Below are 14,293 nucleotides of genomic sequence, written 5' to 3'. Positions count from 1 at the left end.
TAATTCAAGCCCTTATCAATTTATTCAGGGGGGTGTTTAAATAGGTAAAACATGAACCAATGGAGATTTTTAAGACATACTGAAGAGAGAAATAAGGGCAAATAACTGAGGATAAATACCAAAGAGTGACAAAGAGCTTTAAGAAATACTGTTGAGAAAGCCAGTGCTACAAATAATTCAAGGCTTGTGTTGAATGATAAAGAAAACAAGCTATGTTGAGGGCAAGAAGATCAGAGAAGGGATATAATTGCTGTTTGGGGTGAATGGATTATACAGAAAAGGCAAAACTAATCAACTGTTATTTCCCTGTTTTCTCTCCATATTCAGACTAGAAAACAAATCAAAAACAGGGAATTGAAACTAAAAATAAATGAAGAAATGGTAAGAGAGCATCTAGCTAGCCTCTATGAGTTCACATCACTAAACCCTAAAAAACTACATCTCACAGTACTGTAGGAACTGCCAGATGTGATTATGGAGTCATTGTCAATGATCTTTAAAATATCATGGAGAATGGGAAAGAAAGAAGGAAACAAATATCATTAAGTACCTACTAAATGCCAGGCCTTTTATGATTATTATCTCATACAATCCTCACAACATTGGTAAGTAGGTGCCATTATTATCCCCCTTTTACATTTGAAAAAGCTGAGGAAGATTAGAGGTTAAGAAACTCGCCCAGGATCACACAGCTAGTAAGCATCTGAGGCCTGATTAGAACTCAGATGTTCCTGACACCAGACCCAGAGCTCTATTCACATTATGTTGGGAGACAGGAACCAAAAACATTATCTCATTGCCAGAGAAAAATTCTAACTGATATAGAAAATTGTCTATCAAAACAGATCATCTGTTCTACAGTTGTTTGAGATAGCAAGGTAGTACAAGGGATAAAATACTGGAGTCAGGAAAACCTGAGTTCACATCAGGCCTCAGACACGTACTAGTTGTGTGACCCTGGGCAAGTCACTTAACCTCCATCTGCCTCAGTTTCCTCAACTGTAAACAAGATAATAATAGCTCAACTCCCAGTGTTACTGTGAGGATTAAATGAGATAATATTGGCAAAGCACTTAACACAGTGATGAGCACAAAGCACTCATTTAATAAATTATTGGCTCCTTTCCTTCATCGCCTCTTACCTTCCTACCTTCCTTCCTTTCTTCCCTCTGATGTTATTGGACATATGCCTGTTAAGTAACATACCCAGGATCACACAGTCAATATATACTAATAGCGAGACAAACTCAGCTCTTTCTAACTCCAAGGTTGACTCTCTATCTACTCTACCAAGCTGCCCTAGGGATGCATGTAAAATCCTAAATTTGGGCTCCAAAAATCAACTGCACAGTCAGGATGGGTGAAGATATGACTAAATGTGAAAATATTCACATGAAAATGACCTAAGTTTTAATGGGCTACAATGGAGTCAGCAGCATGACATGTCTACAAAAGAACTAAGTCTAAGGAAGCCTTAATAAAAGTAGGATCCATAAGAAGAGAAGTTATAGATCTGATGTACTCTGCCATGGCCAGTCTCTGTCTTAGAAATATAGGATCATAACTCTAGAGCTTAGATCTTCATTTTATAGATGTGAAAACTGAGGCCCAGGAGATGAAGTACTTTCCTATCCCCAAGGGAATAGCATCTCTCTAGAAAACCTGCCCCAGGTGCAGGGATTTTTGTTAATCTACTGTTATAGGAATGTAAATTTTTAAGATCTTCCCTGCCCCTAGATTAAGTGCACCTGGAGCCTGTAGTAGGAGGCTTGTTTTTCAGGACCCCTTCCCCACCCCACACACACACACACACACACACACACACACACCTTGGTGCTTTGTGATTGGGCAGTGTATCAAGAGGGTTGTAACATCCTCTGACCCAGGAGAAGGCTATATAATCCCTGATGTGAGACTTTGTTTTTGGGCTCACTTTGAGAAGTGTTGTGTGGTTTGACCACACGAGGCTCTGGGCAGCCATTGAGAGCCCCCCGTCTTTGAAAAACCCAGATGTTGATGCTTCCCTCTCTGGTAACTGAGTAGGTATGGATGTAATGGTCAGAGAGTTGGAGGCCTGTCTGCTTGATCTGTTTGTTTCTCTGTCTTCTTATAATTTCTGCTTGTAACTTCTGTATACGCTGAAGTTTGGGGTGCTGATCTTTTTCCCCTGAACTAGGTAAATGATATATGTTTGATTAAAATAAGCTTGTTAACCGATTTTGAGTTGCTTTTCTTTAGAAAAGCAGATCTAAGAACCTGTGCTGGCAGCTACCCTGGAGATGCTGGGGTACTTGCTGCTACATCTACCACTGACTAGACTGATGCCATCTCTTGGACCAAGGAGCTTCCATCTTTGGAACTTATTATGGGAATGGTCTGTCAATTCCCGGAAGAGAAATGTTCTCATTTTCAGGCATCAACTGCCGTCCTTTTAACCTCAGCAAGGCACCAAAATTTGTTCTTAGATTCCTGGTTTTAACTCTCTCTGGATCTCTCTACAAAAGGGGCCGATTCTCTTTTATTGTTTTTATCCTTCCTTTTGAAGAGGACCATCACAGGGAGATGTCTTGACTCATGCATAAACTAAATTTGAGTGAGGCAGAGTTGTACAAAATCGTCAGCCTCAATCTCCCTTCCAGATTCACACAAGTCCAGGGGCAAGAAAAAAGTCAGGGTGATTGGGATTGACCCAGGATGTAGTACCGTGTTTCCCCAATAATAAGACCTATCCCGAAAATAAGCCCTCCCCTTACTGTGTAAGATTCCTCTAAAATAAGCCCTATTTTCCTAGTTTCCCCGAAAATAAGCCCTATTGAGATTGCTACTGTAGTGAAGGTGATCCCCTGCGCTACACGCTACATTCGGTACCCTCTGTATGCACCGTCCTCCCCCCCTGTGAAACACACGCCACGCTCCGAGCTGCATCCAATCAGAGCTGCAGCAGTGAGCGCGTCATCCTGTTCTTCCCCAGTGATTTGCTTATTGAATAAAGGTACATTTTTTTGTTCACATTTACCTGTTTATTAAAATTGCTGTCAATGTTCATTAAAATAAGCCCTCCCCTGAAAATAAGCCCTCTGGTGTTTTTCTGTCCAAAAAAAATAAGATAGTGTCTTATTATCGGGGAAACACGGTAGATGTCCTTGGTCTCTTCAATTGCCTGACCAAGGTCTAAGTGCTCCCCAGTACCTGCTTCAGCCACTTTCATGGCCACTGGAACAAATTGTTCTCATTTACCCATTCCACCAGGGGGAATCTTCACATGCTTGGGGTGGACATCCCCTAATTCCCCAATAGTTTTCAGTTCTGTTGGTTACGCTCAATACAACACGATAAGCCTTTACTGCGTTAAGAGTTGGAGTTAAAAATAAGAAAAAGAGAGATGGTCCCTGGCCTCAGGGATCTTTATGTGCTTGGGGAAGACTACATATAAAAGGAAGCTGGAAGCAGGCAGAGGGAGGACATTAAGGAATACCCAGAACATCAGTAGAGTTGAGACCAAGCAGAGCTGCAGATGAAAAGTAGAGTGACCTTCAAAGCTGAGGTTCTGCCCTCTCTAAAGGAAGGGTTTGGATGGAGTTTCACACTCTACCCATCCACACTCCAATCAGAAGGAAGAGGAGGCTGAGGGAGATAGGAACATCCTCAGTATGTCCAAGGCTGAGCTAATCAGCAGGATGAAATTTCTGGGAGGGACATCTTATTCTGTGGAATTGAGACCAAGCAGAGCTGTACATAAGATTGTAGAATTTACTTTGACTTTTGATCAGTAAAGGAACAACTGCATCTTAATCTTATAGCTGACAGATCTCTCATTTTAAAATGACCAGAAGTTTCCTCTTACTCTATTTATCTGTTCTCACCCAGGGAAAACAGAAAATCCCTGCCCTTGAATTCAACTATTAATGACTTTGCCAGGGTTAACAGAATGTTGTATTATGTAAAAATACCAATTAAGAAATACAAAGGCATAAATCTCTAGAGTAAAATATACGAAAAGCTCTACTGAGTTCTTAATTTTAACAGAGTCCCATAATAAATGACAAAGGAGTGACTTGAGGCAAAATATAGGGCACGATGTACTTAAAATACTACAAGGCTTGTTTTGTAAATGAACAAAAGGACAAAAAGGGTTTTCTCGACATCTTTTATAAATAATCCATGTCCAACATGAACAGCCAAAGAGAAAACTTGAGTGCTCTGCAACACAGGCTGTGAGAGATGAGCATTTTGAGTGTGAAAAGCCTGGATGAAACCTGGATGAAAAGCTGTGGTCAGTGACTGTGCAAAACCCAGGGAGTAACACTGGACATTCTTTAAAGTTGAAAGGCATTTTGGAAATGAGGTTCAGTGTTAAAGAAGAATGAAAATTCTTCTGAGGTTTGTTATGCTATTAATCATGAATAATTGTGAATTATCACTGGTGGGTTATTTAAAAATATACCATGTAAGACTATCAGAAAATCACAGGATCCCTGCATTGTAAAGGATTGGAGTTAGTTTTAACCTAAAAATAAGAATCTCATCTTCAGTATAACCATAAAGTTATCTTTTAGGATTTACCTAAAGACCTCTGGTGAGAAAGAACCACTTTTTCCCATAGCAGCCCATTCCATTTTGGGATAGTTCTATTTGTTTTTAAAGTTTTCTTTATATCAAGTCCAAATCTATTTCTCCACGGTTTCAACCATTGCTTCCAGTTTTGCCTTTAAAATCTCTTTTCCACATGACACCCCTTTATAACTTGAAAACACCTATCATATTCCTTCCCATCTTCTCTTTATTTAGACAAAATATTCCAAATTCCTTCACCTGATTCTCATAGGCTTTTGCTATTGTGGTTGCCCTATTCTGGATGTACTCCATGGTAGCAATGCCCTTCCTAAAACACGGCATCCAGAACTGAACACAGAACTCTAGAGGTGGGCTGATCGGATCAGAGTACAATAGAACTAATAAGACTTTATTACTGTAGCATGTTATTGCTCTCTTCAGACTGCACTAGCATTTCTTGTTAGCCATATACTACTATTTGAAGACTACTTGCCTTGAACTTGAAGTCTGCTAAAACTCTCAATTCTTTCACAAACACAGCGCTGTTTAGCCACCACACTCACATCCTGCACTCGTGAAGTTAACTTTTTGAACCTAAGCATACAACTTCATATTTATGACCCTATTAAGTTCAGTCTTATTGGACTATGCTTAGCATTCTGGTCTACAGTCTTTTCAGATATTAATTTTATTATCTACTCTATTAACAAAACCTCCTAACTTTGTGGCATTTATAAATTTGACAACTATGCCGTTTGTTCCTTTATCCAGATAATTAATAAAAAATTTTCATACCAGTAGACCAAACACAAATCCCTGTGGGCACACTATTAGATTCTTATTCACTATTGACATAAAACTATTAATGACTGTTCATTGAATCCCACCATTCAATCAGTTCCAAAACCACCTAACTGCACAATTATCCAACTCACATTTATACATCTCTTGTACTATGAAAAGCTTCTATGATTCTCTGATTCTAGCTACCACGCAAGGCATTGGACAAGAGTCAAACATTACAGATGTCAAGGATAAGGACAAAAAAGGATATTGCATGTAGAAATAAGGAGGCGACTATTGACCATGATAAACGTTGTTTATGTAGGGACAGAAGTCATACTATAAGGGGATAAGAAGCAAGTGGATGACAAGGAAGTGAAGGCAGCAGCATCAACCAGCTGCTCTTTCTAGAAGTTAGATTATGAAGTGGAGGAGAGATACAGGATAATTTTGAGATGAAGTTGGATCAAGGAAAGGCTTTTTATAGGGTCAGTAAGACCTGAATATTTAATTATGTTGAGGGAAAGGAGTCAATATATAGACAGAGATCTAAAGTGGGAGAAAGAGATTAACTGATGAAGTAAAGTTAAGGAAGAAACAGAAAGGGGTGGGGCCAAGGGTACAAGTGAAAAGACTAGCCTTACAAGATCATTTCTTATTCTGAGACTGTGAAAGGAAGAAAAGACAGTGAGGATATTAAATAGTTTATCCATCACTTCACATGACCCTGTTCTTCTTAGTAAAATAAGAGTAAGGAGGGAAGACTTGAGGAAAGTTGGGAAGGTTTGGAATAGCCACTGAGGGGAAATATGATCACTGTTTAGCTAGAGAATAGCCTCTGTCCACAAAACAGAGCAAAGCTAACAAGCTCACAATGGAATTGAAGCTATAATTTTACTCTGATTCATGTAACTGACCCAAAGTTGCTCAAGAACTATTTGTTAACAAAGATTGCATTATGGACATTGAATAATGAGTGATACATAAAATAGAAATCATGCCTTTCTTAGGCACCTTTGGAAGAGAGAAATATAGTTCAAGTAATTGTCTTCATTTCCCCCCAAATTCATTTTATAACTACACATATTAACATCTAATAAAGGAGACTACTAATAATACTAACAACTCTCCATAGTCTAGTGATTTAAAGTTTTATACATAACATGGTAGGTATAAGGTAAAGCCTCAGAAGAAAAAAAATGTGTTAACTAATGAATGAGGGAAACAATGAAATTAATGATTACTCTAAGAAGGCTGATATGTTGAGCTGTTATACTTTCTCATTTAATATATATGTATATATGTATTTTCTTACTGCAGCCATTATTTTTCTCATTTTACTGGTGAAGAAACTGAAGTTCTGAGAGGTTGTGACTTATCCATGGCCACACAGCATATATATCAGAAGTAGGATTTGGACCCAGATCATCCTGACTTCAAAGCTAGTACCAAATGTACTACCAGAGGCCTTCTTGAGAGCATAATTTTTCAGCTGTTGATTGAAATTTAGCCTCATCCATTTATTCAAGTTCTCTTCCAATTTTGTTTTGCAGTCACCATGCTGAAAAGGTTATTATTTTGCCCTGAATAGATGCCCAGGACATATTGGTAAAAACCCTACGTGTAAAATCTGTTAATGCTATATTCTCTGTGGTGTCCACTTTATAGACAAATCTAGAGTTTTGGTTTCCATAGCAACTAGCCTGAGCCAAGGAACTCTCTTCTGAAAAAACAAAAGAGAAAGAAAAACACTAAGAAAATATGAGTGACAGAATATAAGTGGAAATTAATGTCAATAACCGAAATTAAATTTCTTAGGCACCTTAAATTACATTTATATCCCTAAATATTATTTGAATGTAAAATCAAGACAAACATTCTACCAACTATAACAGAATTTTCTTTTCAAATAACCAAAGACCAGTGTAGCATGTGCCCTGCATGCCTCTTGTCTTTTTTGAGGTGCTAGAACATAACTTTTATTTTTACAAATGCAGTTATCAATTAGTTCAACACACTTTATAGGGTCTTTTGATTAACAAGTATTATTAATCACTTATTAAGCTTATCAACCACAAGCACTGCTCTAGGCACTAGAGAGACAAAGAGGAAAAGTTCCTAGACACATTTGAAAAATATGTCTTTACATTACGTAATATCACATCTTGTAACTTCATTACATTTTGTAACTATGTATTTAGCTACCTACATGGACTCAGATATATTGCTCAATCTCAACTGTATTCTCAATCAAAACCCTAACTCAGCTAAGGAAACTGGGGGTTTTACCCAGAGCATAAAAGTTAGAGGTCAATGAATGTATTTGCAGTCTTACAGTAGGGTAGAAACAAAGAACTTTGCAGCTAAGTGTTTTGGGGTTTGTTTGGGTTTTTTTTGGTCTGGCAGGACATAAACTGTGTTCTGGTCAACAACTTCTGGAAGAGTATGTTCAGTTCTATATGGTACAGTTTTGAACCAGGAGACAGAAAAATTAGAGAATGTTCAGAATAGAGTAACCAGGATGGTGAGTGGTCTTGCCTACATGCCATATTCGTTTTGGTTGAAGAAACTGAGCATGTCTATCCAGGAAAAAGAACAGTTGGATTTGGAGTGGGGGAGTGGGGGGCTCAGGGTAGGGGAATGGATGATAGCTGTCATGTCAAGGAAGGATTCAAATTTATTTTAGTTGACCCCAAAGAGAAGAAGAAATTAGTAGAAATTACAAAGGTAAATTTAAGATTGAAGTACGGAAAAACTTCCTAAGAATAAAAATTGTCCAGAAATGGAAAGGATTGTCTCGGGCTGTAGGAGACCACTTCTCACTGAAAGTCTTTCAGCAAAACCTAGATGGCCACTTATCAGACATGTGGTAGAGGTGCTACTTGTTAAGTCATTAGTGGAATTAGATGAGCACTGGGATCCTTTCCAGCTCTGAGATTTTATCTTTCATGATTCTGCACAATTAATTATTTGCAACTTAGTACACATTTTCCTACAGGAAAAAATGAAACAGTACAAATGGTAGTTAAAGTCCTGGTTTATCTTATGCAAACCTGTTCAATTCATAAAGTGGTTGAAATTCTTTATTTTTAAATCAAAATTATAAGAATCATTATTAATATTCCCCTTAGTTATACACTCTACTTTTGCCTCAGAGATTCTGGAAGTAGACAACCAGAAGGGCCCTGCCTGCAACTCATTCATACTTAAAAGCAGATGACTGACAACACATCTATCACTGATACAGCTGGGGTGGGGAATATGGATGAGAGCATAGGAGCTCTGGCTACCTAAAGGTTGACAAGAAAAGAAGAGACGGTTGGGAAAGAGGGGTAGGAAGAGGAAGCAATCAAAGTAAAGTGAAATTTTATTGGCATGGGACATAGAACTTTTATGACAGCTTTTTCCTGGGCCACATCTTTGCATGTATATATCTGTATATACATATCTATATGTGTGTGTGCGTGTGAGTATGCATTTATATGTATATCAGTATATACATACATATGTATGAAAAACATGATAAATCATACAACTAAGAGAAATGTAAATTAAAGTATTTCTGATCTTTTACTTCACACCCATCAATTGGCTAAATTAACAAAAATGTAAAATGACAAATGTCACAAGGGCTACAAGAAAACAGGTATATTGGGGGGCTAGGTAGTACAGTGAATAGAGCATAAGCCCTGGAGTCAGGAGGACCTGAGTTCAAATCTGGCCTCAGACACTTACCTCAAATACTAGCCATTTGACCTTGGGCAAGTCACTAAACCCCAATTGCCCTCCAAAAAGCAAAAAAAAAAAAGTATATTAATAAATTTTTGTTGAGGATATACCTGGTCCATTTGTGATAGTAATGGGAATTTGAAGATATTCCCTGCCCTCTAATAGGTCACATAAAATTACATGGAGCCTATGGTGGGAGGAGTTTGCTGAAGGGTGTAGCAGAGCCCACAATAAGGGTGGGAGTCAGAGCAGCTAGACAGTGGGAGAGAGAGGACGCACCCAGGGAGATAGCTAGGCTTGTGAGTGTTTGTTTGTGGGAAAGCAAAAGGACGGTGTGGCTTCATCATGTACTATGGTATATTAACTTCTTTGCTAGTATGATGGATTTGATTTCCTGCTATTGGGATTTGGTTTTCTGGAGTCTGAATAAATGTTTTGCTTCCGTCTTCTATATGGAAAGTCTGTTGTATTTTGTGATTGAGAATTATGCTGGCATATTTATAGTCACCATTGCCTCTGTGAATATTGTATTGGCACTACACCATTCCAGAAATCCATCTAGAAGTCTTATCAAAAAGGTGCTAACCTGTGGCTGTGTAACCTTAAACAAGTTACTTAACCCCAATTGCTTGGGGGCGACCAGGTGGCTCAGTGAGCAAGAGCATCGGCTCCAGAGTCGGGATGACCTGGGATCGAATCCGGGCTCTAATACTTAGCAGCACACCCAGAAATAACTGGCCGTGTAACCTTGAGCAAGTTACTTAACCCCAATTGCTTAAAATAAATAAAATAAATAAAAACACATTTACAAAATATTTTTTAAAATTCTAAAAAAAAAAGTTGCTAACCTGTTCATCCTGCTTGACCCTGAAATAATATTACTAGAACTATACTCTAAAGAGACCAAAGAAAGCAGAAAAGGATCATATGTGCACAGTTATTTATAGGCAGCTCTTTTTGTGCCAGTAAATAATCTAAAGGCATTTCATTGATTGGAGAGTGATCCTAAGTTCTTGAAGTGCCAGTTGAATATAAGCTCTAGCAGTTCCTATATAACTATAGCCACCTCAAATATGGACTCAGTGAAACATGATCTTCCTATTCTCAGAGAAACCTAACTAAATTGAAGACACTCAACTACAGTTTGGACATAATGTGAAGATTTTCTTGGTCACAACTCTTGAAAACCATCTATTTAAGTGAAAGGCAGATTGCAATCTGCATTGGTGGAAGGAATATCCATGCTGCCAAAATCCAAATCATAGAAGTATAGATTTTGGATATGCTATGGTTCACCCTACCCTCCTCCTAACTCTAAGTTATAACTATTAGCTGAAAGGTCATTTGTACTGAATAAGATCAATAGGCATTCTTCTATCTATGTACATTGAACCTTAATCAAATGGGAGGCATATCAAGATATTCATCAGTTTTTCTAGAACAAGTATTCTGTTCCCGAATGTTTCGAAATCATGGCCCAAATTGGAGTTTGTAATACTCCCTGGTGCTCTATCTCATTTCCCCACCATTTGTCAAGCAAGAATTGGCAGGACCCAGCGTATGTATTACTCTATAAGAGCTGGCGTCATCACCTCAATCAATCAATTCTTGAACAAAACAGCTGATGGAAAAAAGTAATATATTCCTCAGCATATGTTCATATATGTGCATGTGCCTTTATCTACCACCAGAACTGCTTCTTCTCAGAGGATCCACATAATCCATTCTCCTCATTATTCTTTGAGATTTTCTTCTTTCTTCTCTACTGAACCAACTCATCCTATACTAAGACCCTGCCACTGAAAATTTTCAGTGATTTTGTTATAGGCCCACCATACTACTTAAATTTTACCTCTGGGAATAGGGAACATACTAACGGAGGGAAGAACATAGAAAATGGAAGATATTTTTTCATTCTTCATGATTTTGTTTAGGGCTGGCACTAGAATTATAAAAATCACAGTTTTAAAGTCCTCCTTGCATTCTGACTTTAATGTCCCTACTTAGAAAAAAATACAATTTACATCAAATTAGAAGAAAAAACAAACATGAAAAGATATTGTGAGCAATTCTACCTTTTTCATCCTGACCTATGCAAATATATTAATGACAAAAAAATAGGAAACAAGAAAGACAAAGATATTGACACTGATTATCACCATTTCCTACAAAAGCTTAACTCAAATATAGCAGTAGATACAATAAAGGAGCCAAAAGAGGCCACAAATCATCATGGTTAGCAAATACTTCCTGCCAAGAGTAGAGTCACAGTAGCCAAGGGCAACAAAGATTTAAAATACTAACTCATATGTAAAACACTATGGAGGATAATGGCACAATATTATTAGCACTATCACCTTATAAAACAGCAAGAATAAGTTGAAGCAAAAATAGGTCAATAGGAGGCTTGGCATGTCACCCAACTGAGCTATATTGCCCCCCAAAGCATTTATTTATAGGTGAAACTGGAAGGAAAATGATAAACAGATGGAAAATTGAACAAATGTCTTAATGCTCCTCAGGAACCACCACAGTTGAACCATAACTCTGAAGAGTCATTTCTGAAAATTGAAATGGCATACCAGGAAGTTGGTTAGGAAAAGCTGCTAGACCAGAACAAAATGAAGAAATCTGTTCTAGAGGTGGCAACCTTGAAAGTGTTAGTGATCATTTTATAAAATTTATCAGGGAAGAAAAATATTTACAAATTGGAAAAAATCACAAAGGATATCAATATTTAAAAAACTGATTAAGAAGATATCAATAATTAATAAACCATAGGTCTACTTTATTATCTCTATAAACTCTTTTAATAAAATATTCACATAAGGTATCCTTGATGAAAATATGATAAAAACAGAATCTCAACAGCAGTGAAAAGATTCAATTGAGTCTGTATCTTTTTTATTGATCTTATTTACAATTAACTGATTTTGTCCTGTAACTGCATAGTCAGATTTCTTAATCACTGAACTGAGTGCAAAAATTCAGCTAATTCAAATAATTCAGCTGGTCTGCAGAGAGTTCATTCGAGTAATCCAGCTTTCCTGCTAAACACCTTTTATTCTTGCCTCAAGGAAATCTTCTATCTTTAAGAAATGCTAGTGAATATCTAGAAGTCTGGTCCAGTACTTATATACCACCAAGCTATCCTTCAAATGATCTCTGGTCCACCATATCTGACCTTGAAGGAGAGCTCAAACAATGAACATTTCTTGGTCACATGAGGGAAGGAGAGGATTATTGCTAGCCCTTCATTCCCAGCTTCCAACTAAACATATTGTTCCCCACACTTCAGCTGTGTAACAAATCATGTTGTCCTCAGCTCCATGATGTCATCAACCTTACAATCAATTGTATTATACCCTGTTCTTTAATTTGTTCTAATCTTATAAAAAGGAACTGCGTCTCCATCTCAGGGTCATTTGTTAAACTAGCTAAACTATTGGCAGAGAGTGCCTCATTTAATAAAATGTTATCTTGCTCAGAGAAAACATGCTTCAGTCTACCTTTGTTGAATTTTACATACAACATCAGATCACATTTTAACAATTTTATAATTGACTAAGAGATGCAGAGAATACTTGATACCACTGTCTTTCCATTTTGACAATTTGAAAAAAGAATATTCTATTCTAACAAGGAATTACATACATTTCCAACATATTTTCTAATGAATATATTAAGATCATATAAGAGTCTTCAATCAATGCAAAATGGATATATATGTTTAATGTTCCTTACTATTAACAGCAAATCATGCATAAAATAATTAGTGGTATTCTTTTCTCCTGTAGGATAACCAACACAAAGTCCAAATAGATGGGAGGTTTTGTAGAAATCAGAAATCTTAAAGTAGAAGGGACATCATCTGACAATTTGTCTAGTCCTCTTATTTTACCGATGAGCAGAATGAAACCCAGAGAAGTCATTTGACTTCACCTGGGCACATAAATAGAAAGCCTCAGAAACAGGCAGCGGACCAAAATCAGTTCTCTTCCCATTGTAACACACTGCCTCATATGTGGAAAAATCCTCCAGATGCATTCTTTGGGAATGTACTTATCATCAAGACTCTGTAACATTACAGGACCCTTTCTATGAAGTTCCATGATTATTCAAAATTTGTCATCCTAAAAATAAATATAGGAACAAGTAAGTAAGTGAAAGACACCTATTGTATATAAAGTTTAAGGGCCAGTCTGTTAAGTTAGTATATCAGTGAGTGTGCCAGGCTTTATAGATGCCCAATGAGTTGGGCCCAGGATTTAGTGGGTGGAAGAGATCGGGCTAAATATGCATTTGGACTATTGTCCAGTGCTTTCAACAGTCCCAAGAAGTTACTTCACACAAGGCCATTTCTAGTTGTACACCTGAAGACAAATAAAGCAAGGAAAACTAACATGATATAGGGGATAGAGATTAGGCTGGAGGGCAAGAAGAAGCCAGTACAACATGACCATTTCCAAGGGAGGCTAAATTTGCTTTGGAGTATGATATATGAGTTCATATTTGTTGTTCTGACATTAGATGGAAATTTTGTTAAGACCTGGAATGGACGCCTCCAGTGGGACTGAAGGGTGCTTTTGTTGCTGATAGTTCATGTCTTCCAGTTAGAAACTGTGACAGGGCAGTTAATCATTTCTACATGGAAAGGAGGTGTTCCCACTCAAATGGGTTTGATTGCTTTCTCACCACTGGGTCACAGACCATAAAGTGACAGCCAGGGAACTGCGAAGTCATAGTCTGGGAAAAAATATATCCATACATGAAGGTTTCCAGAGAAGATAAAGAGAAGAAAGGAAAGATATCAAAAAAGAGGAGGGAATGCTAATAGGACCTAGACACCTTGTTGTTGAGTATTAAGTTTTAGGCCATAAAGGATTACAAATACTTGGTAGTAAAGCCCTTCCTCACACCCAGTAAAACCTGTCATAAGAGAAGAGCAATATTTTGTCATGTATTGGGGTCAAAGAGTAGAGGGGGAAAAAACCCTTAAGCTCTCTTTTGCTGAAGAACTTGAGTAGTGGAGGAATTCACACTAAAAAAGATTTATAATTAACTGCCAAGTACACAATGAAAATAAAAGGAGGGAGAGTTTTAGACACTTTACCATCATACCTAGAATTCTGATTTTTAAAGATTTATTTTCCAAGAAGCTGCACATCATTCATGACTGCAAACTCTTGTCCACAGATCACACTTCTTTCCCATTAATGATGGAGGA

At 37.5% G+C, this 14,293-nt stretch overlaps 1 long non-coding RNA gene across 4 annotated transcripts in view; it reads right to left on the bottom strand.

Moving 5' to 3' along the window:
* The window catches only part of LOC138152916 (uncharacterized), a 99,622-nt gene that overhangs the window by 54,109 nt on the left and 31,220 nt on the right, over positions 1 to 14,293 (bottom strand). For 3 of the 4 annotated variants that reach the window (XR_011166230.1, XR_011166229.1, XR_011166232.1), the window contains exon 4: positions 11,949 to 13,199. The exons of the other annotated variant lie outside the window; for it this stretch is intronic. This is a non-coding gene — a long non-coding RNA (uncharacterized lncRNA). Of the gene's footprint in view, positions 1 to 11,948; positions 13,200 to 14,293 lie in introns of those variants that run through there. 4 annotated transcript variants of the gene reach the window in all.

This window comes from Petaurus breviceps, unplaced genomic scaffold (assembly GCF_028583685.1).
Source record: "Petaurus breviceps papuanus isolate PSGF00001 unplaced genomic scaffold, PetGlider_PUasm1.0 151, whole genome shotgun sequence".
NCBI lineage: Eukaryota > Metazoa > Chordata > Mammalia > Diprotodontia > Petauridae > Petaurus > Petaurus breviceps.
This window is presented reverse-complemented; position numbering and strand designations above follow the sequence as displayed.